This window comes from Sinohyriopsis cumingii, chromosome 7 (genome assembly GCF_028554795.1).
Source record: "Sinohyriopsis cumingii isolate HCF-2022 chromosome 7, ASM2855479v2, whole genome shotgun sequence".
In the NCBI taxonomy this organism is placed as follows: Eukaryota; Metazoa; Mollusca; class Bivalvia; order Unionida; family Unionidae; genus Sinohyriopsis; species Sinohyriopsis cumingii.
This window is the reverse complement of record NC_142967.1, coordinates 69,925,352-69,941,428: the sequence shown is the minus strand read 5'-3', so window position 1 is coordinate 69,941,428 and position 16,077 is coordinate 69,925,352. Positions and strand designations below refer to the sequence as shown.

At 36.3% G+C, this 16,077-nt stretch overlaps 1 protein-coding gene across 4 annotated transcripts in view; it reads left to right on the top strand.

Moving 5' to 3' along the window:
- The window catches only part of LOC149795472 (uroporphyrinogen-III synthase-like), a 223,329-nt gene that overhangs the window by 174,943 nt on the left and 32,309 nt on the right, over positions 1-16,077 (top strand). The gene's annotated exons all lie outside the window — the stretch shown is intronic.

The window sequence follows — 16,077 nt, the reverse complement described above, 5'->3', positions numbered from 1 at the left end:
TTTTTGTCTCGTTTTCTGAATAAAAGTGTTATTTCGTCGAAATAAGCCCTCTATCGAATAGTTTCCGTGGGGAGGGCTTATTGTGCAAAAAGCTTTTGGTCTGTTCGCCCCCTCTGCTGCTTGTTCTCTCATTGGGTACCCCCTCTCCCAGTTCTGTTGGGACTCAAATAATTTTCCCACGTAGGGGATTGTTGCGAGTCGTCCATTATTGCTGTTACGTTTAGATTTGGCACTTGCATTTTGTAAAACCTCTCTGGTGGGTCTTTTTCCCTTGTTTCTCCCCCACCGCTTGTTTGTTTCCCATCGCTTTAGTGTTTTGCTTCATTGTGTCCTTTCTTGAGCTTTCCTGTCTTAGTTATTGCAGAAGTTTTCCTATTTCTTACTGCATTTCGATATGTTCTTCCACATTTAAGTTTTTCGAGTTACATGCGGCATTTTACGCATAGGTGGCGCCGTTTAGGCTACCGGCTGGTTCTCAAGTCTCTCGGTCTGTAGCCAATCTGCCGACATCGCCAGCATATCATATCGCCTCGCACCCCCTTTACCAGCTCTTTAGTTTAAAAAAAAAAAAATCACGTAGAAATAAGTGGGTATTTTCTTTGCTTCTTGTTTGGGTAGTAACCTCATGGTTTGTTGATATCTTCGTAAGCTCCTTTTAATGATGGCTATTCAGCTGAAAACTCTGTGTAAGAGATTAATTTTGGTGGGTGTATGATTTGTGATCTAATACTGGCAGTGGAAGATTTTTGAAATTTTAATTTGCATTTTTTTATACTTATTTGTGTAGATCAGTCCACAACAATATCTTTAAATATAAAAAAATTTGACAGAAGCATATCCACAAACGTCAGTACCTAAAAAATGCCATGTTTATATACAAAACCACTATAATTGATACCCATGCAAATAAATTAAAGCACAGTATTCGTCCCAAGTTGAACCAAAACGAAAATGGTGCAGACCTGCCATCTTGAAAATCTAATCCGCCTGAATATACGTCATATCCGCATGGGGGTTTCACCAGAAGATTTATTATATGTCTGGTAGTTCTTAAATTAAAATGGTGTCCCCCTGATATCAAAAATGGCCGACACAGCGGCCGTCTAGAAAATCTTGTTATCAATACTTCCCTTGATACGATGGCCCTATCTACATGGGGTTTTCATTTAAAGACTTAATATGATGTTTAGTTTGCCCTAAATGAAAAACGGTGCCGATCTGACATCCAGTATTGGATAATGTGGGTATGTTAGAAAGCTTGCCAGTAGAGTTCCCTGGGTCGGCCATCTTGAAAATCGTGTTATCAATACTTCAATTTATAGGCTGGCGTTATCTGCATGGTGTTTTCATTTAAAGACTTGGTATGATGTTTAGTTTGCCCTAAATAAAAAATGGTGCCAATGTGACATTCAGTATTGGGCAATGATGGTATCAGAGAGCTTGCCAGTAGCTTCACGAGGGTCGGTGGCTCTTACCAGGGTTTTTCTGGGTTCTTCCTCCACCAGTTATACTAGTACCATTTATAGTCTCGCATGCATTTAAAAATTGCGTTAAAACCAAAACAACAACCACAACATTGAGCATTGACGCTACGGCAGCCGTCTTCAACATCTTGATTTTGATACTCGCCCTGAACCGAAAGTCATCTCAGCATTGAGCATTCACCAGAAATCTTCTTACGGTGTCTAGCTGATCTTGATATTCGACTTTCCTCCTGCATGAAAGTCATGTCGACAATGAGTTTTCACCAGAAGACTTTTTACGATGTCTAGTTGGTACTAAGTGAAAATTAAACTGGTGCCAATCAGATATCAGTATGGCCACCATGGCAGCCAACTTGAAAATATTGTTATTGATACACCTCACAAATGGAAAGTCATATTAACACCGGGTTTTCACAAGAAGATTAATTATGATAAATAATTATTTTCTGAATGAAATGTTGCCGATAATACCGCAATATATGGCCGCTATTTTGAAAACCGTAACTTCTCTATTCCTTTGAAATGCAAAGTTATGTCGACATAATGTTTACACCAGCAGACATGTTATGGTATCTAATTGGTCCTGAATGAAACTGATGCCAAAATGAAATCCAGTATGGTCGACATGGCGATCATCTTAAAAAAATCCTGTTATCGTTTCTTCTTTAAAATGTACGGTCATATCGACACATGATTTTCGGCAAAAGACTTGTTACGATATCTATTTGGTTCTAACTGAAAATAGTTTCCCATAAATGTCCATCCTAAATGGATGGTCATATTGGCATGGGGCTTTCACCAATGGAGTGGAGTTTGACCTAATTGAATATGGCGCCAATCTTGCATCAGATGTAGCTAATACTGCATCTAATTTGAAAATGTTATCACACAAGAATATTAGAGATGATTTCAACACTCGGTGGTTTAAAAAAAGACACTATCTGAACTTAAATTCCTTGAAATTCTTTTCGGACAATCTAGCGTCAATCCCTGTGAGAGATTATTATAATTATTATTATTATTATTATTATTATTATTATTATTATTATTTAGTTTCTTGATTTCTACGTTGCTTATATACAGTTTTGTAATCCTTAATTCATTTTTTATGTTCACTGACTTGCCTTTTTCATATTCTGGAGTAATTTTGTAATGTTTGTCATCAGGAGATAGAAATTTTATCATCCTTACATCAATGATTTCCGATACGCCATCGAATATCTTCGATCACTCTTATGTTTATGTGCTTACCACTGACATATTTGGTATTTTGTTCCACGTTTTTCCATCTCTTATATTTTATACTCTCTTTAACTACTGTCACAATTTACGGCTTCCATACAGCTTGCCAGACTGGTTTTACAATAATCGAACGAGCATAAATGTTAATTAGCAACATGGTTGATAATAAGCTACTAAACCATTCACTTTCTACTGGCACACTTGTATAATTTAGAAGGCCAATCCCTCCTTATAAAGCTGTCCTGAATATCTGAAAGTAGTTGCGTATAAATGTTTAGTTGCTGGCAGTAATACACTGAAAATGGGCTGGTGTCGGTCTTCAAGAGCTGAAGTGATTGACTTGGTATCGAAGGTTTTTGGGTGTAAATCTTTAAGAGCAGAAAGTGCCTGACCTAGACACCATCAATCATTTTTTTTTTCTACAGTAAACAACAGTGCAAATTTGAGTACTTCAGTTTTCGGATGAGTGTTCTTCAGTACTTAACTTAGAAAGCATATTCTAGAGTTGAATGCATAGTAAAGTTTTTTGCACTCCTAAATTTATTATTAAGCCTCACATGTTTACCCCTTCATATGTCATGTGTTTAGGCTCGAATAAACATTAACACAAGAAAGAGTGAAAACAACAAGCTTTAAAAAATACAAACATTTGGAGAAATTCTGTAAAAATGAAAAAATATGAACTTACAGTTTCATAGAATCAAATCCAAAATTAATCCAAGAATAATCCAAGAATAAAATTTTAGTAGTCCTAATAACAAAATGTTCTACTGATTCCAATTTCAAATCCTGACGAAGAATCCAAGATGGAAGACGATGACGTGTGCTGCAATCTGTAGTGTTGAAGTCTACAGTTCCTTGTAGAAACAAGAATTATCACTCCAGTTTCGGATATTTGAATAAATTTGTATAAAAAAACTGTCTTTGTTCAACAATTTCACATGAGCACACGTATTTTCCAGAAAAATAACAGAACTAATCCTTTTGAATCCAAGTAATTTGAAATAACTCCAAACAGTACAACGTACAACTTCCAGTGTAAGAGAACGTCCAGATGCAACTGAGAATAATTCTCCAAAACATAGGCTATATCGACCTCTAAAACGTAAACAAGGGGTCACGTGATCATGTTCTGGAAGCTCGTAGAAATTAGGTACTTGTTAAAGATCGCGTCTAACCAGTGTGGCCATGACCAATCATTTTACTCTAAGAAATAAACATAAATTTTCACATCTTAAACACGAGGTCCCATAATGACATTGACAACAACCAATCATTTTAAAATAACAATAGAACTTGTTTACGTGGTTGCTACAAATTTTGAATCAGGGTCAGGATCTAGATCAACACCTGGTGTTTATAAACTAACAGTCAAAGTCAAATTATTTTCTGAAGAAAGTATCATCTCTAGTGAATACATTTACATTACAATATCATGTAATGAAAAATATTTTTTTTAAAAACTGACAAACAGTTAAATTGAAATAAATATATATTAAATCAGATATAATTAAATCAAATATACATAACACCCTGTAAAACTTCTGTCTTTATAGCTTTTGTTGGTCTACAGCTCAGTGACACTTAAATAATATTCTTGTGGCATTATGTAGCTATTTTAGCTCGTAATGCATTATACCTTTTATCTAACTAGTAGTATATTAAACTTTTGTAAGCCCATTAAACTCCATGGGTCACATTGCCTCATTTCATAAAACATCTTGCTCGCTACGATGTCATAATAGCAGTCCACTTCAATATTTTACCTTCTAAAACACAAGAGTATGGTTTGGTTTGGTTTGGTGCTTTACAATTGGAATAAATTGCTTTGCCCGCGGTTGTGAGTCCGGCACGCAAACCACTGAGCCACCGAGGCTGAAAACAGGATAGAGAAATAAAATAACTTTAGATATGTGTAATGTATGCATGCAGTCTTTCAGTGCAAGCAGAAAGGGTTTGTGGCTCGTGAGTGAGGGTTTTACGTGAGAAAGAGAGGTTTGGGTTTCGAAATTATCATAACCTGTGATAAGAAGTGGGGTCTAATGCATTGCCACATTTTTATCTGAAATATCCTGAAATTTCAGTGACAGTGGTTTCGTGCTGTAAAGTTACAGAATGTCGCAATTTCGAAGGGGTGTGTCCTTATTTTTAGTTTTCCTGCTCGACACTTTTGATGAATATGCGTCTTCTTTTGAGTCTGAATGAATTTGAGAAAAATTCATGTTAATAGTTTCATAATTTTGGGGCATAGTACATTCTTTTTTCCCACTGATGATGAACAGAATTATGAACAATTCAGTCAATGTCCACCTTGAATCTTTTGTTACTCTGTACTTTGTACTTTTAGTTAGAGGGTTTAAAGATATTTTACTTCATCATTTTTTTTTTATAGCTAGCTTTTGCTTGGCATTATATGGCCCTGTGTTACCGAGCTTTTGCTTGGCACTATATGGCCCTGTGTTACCGAGTTTTTGCTTGGCACTATATGGCCAGGTGCTTCTAGCTTTTGCTTGGCATTATATGGCCAGGAGTATACGGATGAGTTGTTAAGCCACATAAAGGTCACTAGAAAGATTAACTTCTTTGTGAAGGGTATTATTCATTACTTTTCAAAACAGACTGGTTCGGAATTCAAGATTTTGTTTAAAGCCAACATCATTTGTCAAATTAATGGCGTTCTAATGAATGGACATTCGTCTTCGGTGATTGATGAGTCTTTCTTTAGTATGGCAGTGTATGTGTTTCATTGAACTTACCCTTTTTTTGAAGGAATAAACTTACAGGCTATAAATTTTTGTCCGACTCTTATTTTATTGTTTGTTGTAAGTTTTGTTAACATGCGGAACTAATATACTTTTGATTAATTATTTTCCCTAAGTCAGACATTGGTGCATGGATAATTGGCTCGTCACTAACTTTCCACCATCCATGATAGAGATGCACTCAAGAGCAAATTACTGTAATGAAACTTCTGGACAAAACAAAACAAGTACAAACAACACAGGTGTTCGTGATCGTGATCGCACAAGTCAGACTTTAATTATGCGATGAAAATTTATTTTAAAATGGACAGTAAAAACCGGATCAATACTGCGTCGCGATGCGGTTTCTTTTATTTTTCTGATTGATGTGTTTACCGTTAATTATCTTAGTAATTTATCAAATATGTCTTTTGAAGAAACGTTTTACACGTGTGTAACTATTTTTTATTTGTTAAGAAAAATTGGACATTGACAGCAGGTTTATATCTTTATCTCCCATTGGCCGAATATTTGACAGGCGAGTCTAATCGGTCGCAGTATCCTTTAGTCCGTCGTATCGTCTAGCATCAACTTTAATTTTTGTTTAATTCTGTTTTGTACAGTATAAACACTGTCTGTTTGCGGAACATCGGACGTTGCCGAGATTGCAGTAAGAGTCAGGAAAATCCCGTAGGACTCTAAAGAACGGTTGTTGTTGTTGTTATAGGGTTTAACGCAATTTTCAGAACATGATAGGCTATACATGGCGGCCAGTATTAATGGTGGAGGAAGAACCCGGGAAAACCCCAGAAAGAACCACAGACCCAAGAGAAGCTACCGGCAAGCTTTCTCACATATCCACATTGGCCGAGCCGGAGACTCGAACCCACGCAGACAGAGGTGAGATGGCAGTGATCCGTGACGGAGAGCACTTTAGACCACTCGGCAAAGAAGGGAGTGAAGGGGAATGTTTATTTACATGTAATAGAGGTTTCTTTAATACCTCGTCAATTATTTTTAAAGGTCATAGTTATGATGGTGAAATATATTTTTTATGACATTATTTCAGTTCATCAGTGTATTACTGATTTAAAAGTCTTACGTCAAGGTAAATGTTTGAACAGTAGGGTTTTATGTTTAATTACGTATACGTTTTAACTTGGTAATAAAGGCTGCATCAGTATTTGTCTCGTATGAAGAAAACAAAGGATAAACTTTTCCTTCACACACTAGTGTGAAGCGCTCAGTGAATGAGGAGTGCTAAACGTGCTGATACGATAATATGTTGGAAATTATGTTGTATGGTGTCGGCTTTATGATTAATTTTGAATCTTTTGTGTCTGAGATCCAGCCAGTTGTACAACTGTTTTCGTCTTTGAAGTTTTCTGCAGGAATTTCACATAGGAACGTAATGAAAGAAAAGAATTCAGTCTGGCAATATTGTGCATAACTGTTCCTTACCCCTTTTGTTGCCCTGAGAACTTTATACCAATCGAACATGTCTTGTAAGTTCAATAGTGGATGCAATTTTCGGATTTTCATGGAGAAGAGTTTTTTTTTATTAATATTTGTATGACTGATAAGACCCTAGAACATGTATAATCTGTGCATAACTAGTTTATTTCAAAGCCAATGCTGGTGTAATCAGACAGTGATAATGACGGTTTTTTACTTGATTTGAAACTCTTGGAACAAAAGAGATTGAGATGGGTAACATGTTCAGCACGGAGTGCTCGGTGGGAGGTAAATTGGGCATTGTCAGATGAGAGGTAAAGGTTTTGCCCTAGTGCCATGAAAAGAAATCTTTCCTCGTAGGCGATTTGTCCCATCTGTCACACTCAGATTTAAGAGCATTTGTTTTCCACGGTTCCAACAAGCAACTATGGTGAAACAATTGCATGCTGTACACATATTTAATATATTTTTTATAGCCTTATGTTTCAGGAGCTGTTAACCTCCCTTGAGAAATAAATAATTATGTAGAACAGTACTTGCTGGAGGATTCAGGAAAAACATGGGTTTTTTATAATAAAGAAAGTAAATAAACATGAGGAAGACTTTTGGACGCAGTTTTAAAAGCCATCTTAATTTCGGTTCCACAAGTCTGCGATCAGCAGGAATTTCGTGTGCAAGGTCGAATCGTACTTTTACACAGTGTCAACTGACCTGTTTTTGTGACAAGAAACAAAAAAGCAACAAGAAGTTAAGCAATAAAACACTTCCTTAATAATCGTGCCCTATCATCGGACTAATTCAGTGTATAATTATAACCGCGACAGAAAACAGTTAAGCTTTATCACACCCATACAATTTGATCGTTCTGTTGTTCTCGCGTTGTGCCATCTCGTGCATGCTGTATCACTGCTATACCATATTAATCATTTTTCTCTCAGACTCTAAGTGATCAGATGCATACCATATCACTGTGTTATGCTGAAATTAGCTATTCGCCACATCTGAATAGGGGCACAGTAGTGTCATAGCATTTCACCAATCTCATTATGTCTTTTAAGAGCAGGTTCACTGCACATTTCATCGGTGCAATATGTAATCTTTAAAAGTAATCGGAATATGCTATCCCATCAAATCTAGATGGAAGCTGTACCTGTATGGTCACATAAAGATGTGGAGAAAAGTATTCAAAATGGATAACTATACTGTCAGAAGTTACACACGTCATGGAATTGTTCCCAGCATTGAAAAACTTCACACGCGCTTTTATTTGTATGATTTTTTAAAAACTTTCCAAGATCCCTCTCCATGGATATCTTGGACTTTATGCAATGAATAATCGGCCCGATGCGCCTCCATATTGTCGACTGATGAAGGCAACCTATCTGTTCTTTGACGCATCCCCCTGATGGTGGGTCAATTTTGGCTGTTGTGGATTTTTTAAAACCATTTCGATTGCGGAATAATGTGGACCTTGTATCTTGAGGATTTTTCTCCTTTTTTTTGGGGGGGGGGTCCTTTTTTTGTTTTGTATGGCTTCATGTGCCGAGTTTTTGTAACATCCTTACCTCTTATCTTATGTGATTTTGGATTTTTAACGTAGCTTTAAACTTTTTTTAGTCATATCGCTAGGATGTCTGCATTGTTGCAGTTTATAGTGATGTCTAGCACTAGGGCATCATGCCGCAGACATGTAGCATGATGTCCCACCCAGTCACATTATCCTGACACCAGGCCGACCAGTCCTAACACTAACCTCTTAATGCTGAACGCCCAGCGAGGCAGCTGTTCTCTTATCTTCTGTCTCATGGTAGATATTTACGTTTGGTTGTGGTGGTGTTAATATCGTTATATAGCTAGGATTGTACTGATGTGCTGTTAAATAGTATGCATATATTGACAGTCCTCTGTGTGTGTGTGTGTGTACACGCATGACTCATATCGCCATATTCGTTCTACGGGCACACGTTCTACGTTACCGAATCAAATTATACTTTTCCTGTTAATATTCCCCGTACATAGGTAGCTATGGGTCGTGGAGCCATCCCACTTACTACCTTACATTTCCTTTTGTCATGTCTTACATATAAAGGCTTCAAACAGACTTTGAGATATTAATATAGGAAATAGGTACACGAAGAAAAGATGATAACCTGAAGAAAGAAAATACTATAAAAAGTAAGAAAGAGAGGAGAAAGGAGTGTAGAGCAAAAGAGATTAAGGAACAGGATTAGTATAAGAGTAAGAAAATGTGTGTGTGTGTGTGTGTGATTTGGATTTTTAACGTAACTTTAACAAATGTTGTCATATCGCTGCGATGTCTGCATTGTGGCAGTTTATAGTGTTGTCTAGCAATGGGGGCTGACATGTAGCATGATGTCCCACCCAGTCAAATTATCATGACACCAGTCCTAACACTAACCTCTTAATGCTGAGCGCCAAGCGAGGTAGCTGTTAGTACCAATTTTGTAACTCTTTGGTATGACTCGGTCGGGGATCGAACCCACGACCTCCCGCATCCTAGGTGGGCGCTGTAACCACTAGGCCACTGGATCGTTAGTATATAATATAACATCTTAAAACACTAAACTTTCTTTTACACTTGTCTACTGACAAGAGTATATCACAAATTATGAGAACTAACTTTTTCAAAATATTACCTTTTTTTAGTGGGGAGTATTAAGTAAGCACCAGCTTAGTGACAGGTCTATTTATTTAATCGTACCTTTTCGGGGCATTTAATTATAGCGGGTCATAGTGTCATCATAACTAGTGCTTTATTATTATTGTTATACCACGGCATTCCTATTGACAGTTAAGATGGTACTATCATCAAAATCACGTTGATTCCCCAAAGTGGTATTTTTGATAAATGTGTCATTAGCATTATCAATTGATGAACTACCACGGGAAGTCATATCGTCATTTCCTGCCTTATATCGATGGGTTTTCTATTTTTGTTTTGCAAAAAAGGATCTGAAAGATTTCATCAAGTCGAATAATCATGGAACGAACATCCAGTTCATATGGCATTATACCGGTTTTAAAAGTTACTACGTATTTAGACGTAATAGAGGATGCCTTTTACTATGCATTATTCTAACTGAGTGCAAAACTCACTCTCAAAGTCTGTAAATATGAACATGTTGTAACCTTTATCAAAACAGAGCTCGATTTAAGGAACTTGAGGGATAATTATTAAAGTGGAAACAGGATACATTGTTGCGTCTGTTCGTTTGTTCCTTACTCCACCGTTATCTCTATTTCACCAACACTACTGAAAATTGGTTTATGGATGCATCTGAAAGGGTTTAAGTCACCCACTAAGAAAAGGACACTGACCCAATATTCACGCATGGGTGACTTGTAAATTTCTGACTGCTTGTACGTTACAGGTTACTCTAATTGACCCGCTGCGCTTTGCTTACATGCTATTTTAGTTCCCAAAATGACATTTTTGTTTCTGTGATTTTTCAGTAAGATTTGCTGCCCAATGAAAAATATTGCTTGCATTAAAAAAAAAGCAGTATCCAAAGCTTAAAGAGGAAATAACATGTCGATTGAGATCTGTTTGCTAATTGTTTTAAGGGGTATGGGGGGGGGGGAATAACGCACTAAACGGATATGGTTCGGTCAGTTCAGGAAAGTCTAGTTGACACTAAACATTTATGTCATTTCATTCAAAAGCAACTATTTCCAGAAACTGCAACATGACCCATCGTGATATTGTTCATCTGGTCCTGCGGCCGTTGTCTGTCTGTCCGTACGTGGTTTGCTGACACTATAGAGACTTAATTTCTTGTCAGATTTCGATTAGACTTGGTATGTAAGTTTATATTATCGAGGCTTTGGACGAGTTCAGTTATAAGCGACATACATGTATATATTTTATGAAATTCCGAGTGATTGTTGGCGGGTGTAAGGTGAAATGGTTTATTTACATTTGCAACATGTACAATGGAGAGATCTATTTTACTTTCATGTACTATGGCTGAAATTTCTTTGGATATTGTTCTTGTGTGCTTAGATCGTGTACAGTTTCCACAACTAAAATGACTGCTCCCTTGTGCTAAAAATATCAACATGATTTAGTCTTAAAGTACACTATTTTTAGCAATTATTAAATAGGGAAAATTAATTTTGTCAAACTGGACAAAACCAACTTATGTGCAACGAATGAATTACGAATTATATAAAATTTAACAAAAATCATTGCTCTTTTTTTAATACAATTTACCTGTGAAGTCCAAATAGTGAAAACGACCAAGCGAAGTTAGCACTTTTCAGGTGCACATCTGAAGTATGTCCAAACTGTATACTCTATAACCCATGCTACACACATCAATCATACACCAAAATAAAGGGAATTAAACAGTGCCTAAGATATACCAGGTCTTTTGCAAATAGCCAGTATAACCAGTAAGGAAAACCTGGGAAATGTATTTCTTTAAAAATCGAACCCTATGCTAAATATGAAACTTTATGTAATCTAGTATGTATATATGCTGTTAATACAATAACTTTAAATTGGGGGAGGGGCTTAAAGCTTGAGTTATGTGTTGAGAGATTTTCGAGAAAACAGGACCAGATAAATAGTGAGAGGTTTTGGTTTATGTACAATTCTGCACAACCTAGGGCTTGTTTTGAAAAGAGAAATGATGCCAATGCTCAGCTGTCCTTTTAGGTTCGATTTTGTTTTATAGCAGTTTCAGTTTTTACGAAACCAAGATGTTGATTTTATTAAAAAGACCCACTCACTTCCAAACACTTTTAATTGCCCCGATAGTAAATTTACTATCGTTAATACAAATAAAGTTAAGTCAAACCGACGAGAGAAAGAGAGAGAAAGAGGATGTCCCCTCCATCTCCGGTTGAGTACAAGGTTTATTACTTTTCTCGAGTCGGGCTTGTTTAATTTGTGAATCACGCTGGCACGAACCGGTGTCACGATTTTATTGTCAAAGACATTATATATACCCTAATTGATCGAAATATATACGTGATAGAATCTCGTGAACGCATTGGTTAACAGTTCTAAAGACGTGTATCTGGATATATTGGTTGCTTTTTCCCACAGGAAAGCAGTGCACGTCAGTAAGTACATCACGATGTATGTCAATCTCACACTTTGTTAACATGACTAATCTCAGCTGATTAGATCTATGCAGCATAGTACACATAAAGTAATGTTCTTTGATGCATTTTATTTTCCTATTATATCGTATCCCCTTTACTCAAGTGCCAAAGAACACAGAACAATTTTTTTCTTCTAGTCGTTGTCATCATCGTCCTTCTCTTCCTCCTTGTATTCTCCTTTGTCACAGATGTATTAATTATACTGGATCCTACGGTTATTGCTGTTGTAGAGGGCTAACCGTGACACGTGTTAGGAGTAGCTTTTTCATGTCCGCAGTGTAATACTTCCTTCAGCACCGAGATAATGATATTCATTGTTTCTGTGCATGTTGAAATTCATCAGAACACTCGTGCAGCGTTTGTTTTGTAAAAGTGTATTGAAGGGTCTTTTTTAAATTCTTGAGCCCGCGATCATAAGTCTTTTCATCCGGATTTAAATGCATAATAAATTTAAATACTTGGAAATATTTTATTTTTTTTTTAAGATTACAACTTTTACATTTTTGTGTGTGAAAAGGTGATATTGCATATTAGTACAGCATATAGTTTACTTGTTTGTCCAAGTACAGTCATTAAAAATTTTAATTCAAACAAAGAGGTATCTTAAAAGCCTGGACCAATCATATTAGGTTCTTAATTTTGGTGGTATGATTGGTCGTATCTAGTAGAACAAGGGTGGGTGGTTTGTACGAACACAAACCTTTTGATGATGCGGGCCATCGGCTTTGTCGTCATTTTTTCCACTAATTTTTTTTAACGACCCAGAGCTTGTAAAGAGTTAGCTGACGATCTTGCGCATTAGACGATGTGAATTTGTTCAAAATATTGAGTGCTTTTCAAAGAGTGAGGCATCTGAAAACCAGCTGGCAGCTTTGAAGCTTTCTTAAGATTCCCACCATCTGAACATAAATGTAATCACTTTAATCAACGACTTGGCATAGCCAGCAATGTTTGACATAAAAGACTAAAAAATCCCCTTGCCTTTTTATTTTTAATTTAATCGAAAGTGGAGCACTGTTAACTTCAGGTTGGCTTGTTCACAATTTTGATGCTTTTGTTTTCTTCTGAAATAGAGTAAAAAGTCCACAAGGAGTATATGCAAAAAGTCTTGTAATTTTAGGTATATGAACCTTTTGTGAAAAAAAAAAGTTAAAAAATATAGTTTATGTTCGGCCATTATATGAAAAAAGGTCAAATTGTGTGCTTACGAGACATTTCTTGTATGAAAGAAATCGCATAGGAAAGCCATTGAAATTTAGTAAAACTTTATACGTCAGTTCTAGAGTACCTTAATTTTATTCCCAGCCACCCACCCCACCCACACATTCATACATGTAATAAGGGATAATTACAGCAACTATATACGTCTGTAGATCCGTTAACGTTTTCATTTCAAGAAGATGACTCTCAAACCGTTCGAGGTATCGTATTGGAATTGGGTAAATATATTGGACTACAATATATCAATCTATTAACGAAACCTTGTTTCCATGTCAAAACTCCTAAACCAGTTAGGACACATCTTCGAATTTTTGGTACACATATTAGAACAGTAGTCCAAGTATATCAGCTGCTATTCAGTTCTTCAGTTTCAATATTTTTTTTATAAAAAAATCCGTTTTTCTGTTCATGGATGCAGCCATGATTGAAACTGTTTACGGAATACGTCTCCGAAATCGAAGATATTTCTTTGGGGATTTGTTAAAATTATTAGACTAGTGGTCCATGTGTGGTTTTGCTATTCACAACCTCTTCGGTATAATATTTGTGTCAGTTTGGTTGTCCAACCATCCATTCATCCTTTATCCACACATTTCCGGTGCAAACCTTTTTTTGCTATTTAAAATATTTCAGTTTCAGTATTTTTAAATGTTCGCAACAGTTTGTCCATCTGTTTTCCATAGTTTCTGGGGCAGAACTTCAAAGACATTTAAGATATGTCTGAAATTTTGTACTTACGTGTAGATATCCCTTTTGTCACAGGATAGACCTGAATGGATGCTTGGATCAAATGACAGTACAACACAATGTGATGAGAGATGGAAGTTTATGAAATGAATTAATAAAAATATGTATATACTCTACAAATGCAGTGCGATTCTAAACGCTCTAAACATACGACTCTTCAGTTACTTTACACAAAATATTTACAAATAGGAAAACAAATGTGAATTCATATATTCTCATGTAATGGAAGCGAGATTCATGTAATCTCATGTAATGAAAATGACTCAGTTATACTCAGTTGAAACAGCGAAAACCTGGTTCACGTGTTCATTGTCAAACAACACAGTTCTCCTGAATTTTTGGGCTGGCCCACACTTGTATTGGCCACCCTTTATGGATCCACCATGCACACACATCAGCGGTTCCGTCCTTGTATAACCTTGATCGTCAGATCAGCTTCCATCCCCATACAGACATTCAGACGGCCAGACCAACAGCCTGATATACCCGCACACACATACGCACAGACAATTACAAAAAACCAAACTGGTCATAATAACAGGTACGGAATTAAAATCTATAGATACATGCTACTGTAATAAACTCCTAATAGCAACTTGTAAAAATTCAAAAGTTTGCAACGTTTCAAATCCGCGTAGTGTTAAAGGCAGCATTTCACCGCTAGAACATTATAAACCGAATATGCTTCACATATCAAATAAAATAAAAATGTAACACTTACCCCTATGGCTGTAGAAAATAAAATGGAGAATGTACACTCCTTGACAAGATCCAAAAGACCAGTGTGTCAATTAGAGAAAAAAACTTGTCTTAAATCTACAGGAGAATGATTATTAGTAAGGGTAAAATACCCGTGCATACCGTGCTTTTTGTGTCTCTCGCCGCAAGCGATCTACGACGAGATACATGCTAGGAAAAACAATTATCCACCATAGGTAATGTGGTACGCATGTACGACGAAAATGATCAAATGGTTCTAAGGCGAAACCAAGTTATTTCTTGCCTTATTCTGTGACACTTTTACTTATGTGACTTCTGGTGTAGACATACCTTTTACTTATGTGACTGCAGGTGTAGATATACCTTTTACTATTCACACTTCTTCAGTTTCAGTACTAATAATATTAATTTGTTCATCCAAGCATATGTCATTCATACTTTCGTTTCTGGAGCACAACTCTAAATAATTCATTATATTTATTTGAATCTTAGTACGCATATTAAACTAGAGACCAGATGTTCCTCTTAGTACACATATTAGAGTGGAGTCCATATTTGCCTATTAGTACGCATATTAGACTGGAGTCCGTATATGGACATAAAACACAATTTTACTACATGTTCTCTACATTTGTTTCTCAACACTGACCTTTCCACTGTGTGACAATCAATACAAATTATATGTTAATCTAAAATACCTTCAGAGATGACTTCACGATCAAGTTCTTGTCAAAGGTTGACCTAATTTTTTTTGAGAGGCTGGACTGTCAACATAGCAGCATGTAAACAGAACACAGATTTCACTTCCGGATATCACCAAGGCCTTATTACTCACTGTGCACTGTCGCCGAAATACACATGGAACACCACACCCTGAGCTCATATTCTCAAGAATAAACAATTACCTTTAAATCCCTACCAAAAATGCATAAATATAACTCGTTATCACCACCAAAATGAGAGAGGAAAAAATGTTCAAAAAGAGACTAGAACTACATTCGTGGGTACTGAACTGGAAGTACTAATTCTGACCTGATTCCTGACAGGCCCCATTTTTTAGCCGTTTTTAGTCAAACTTTTATATTTGCATGCCACACCTATTTCAACTTTATACATGAAGTCTTTTTGAATTTCCTTGCAAACAAATCATGTGACACCTGTCAGAAAGTATGTAGTGCTGGTGTTCCACAGGGTGCAAGTTTTGGTCCAAGTGCTCTTGAGAAACCAAAACTAAATTTGCTATATTTTCCTTAATTATAGGAATTTTTCGATGCAGTAAAACCTAAATGTAATACAAGATAAATCCTGTCTGAGAATGTGTTTGATGTTAAAAA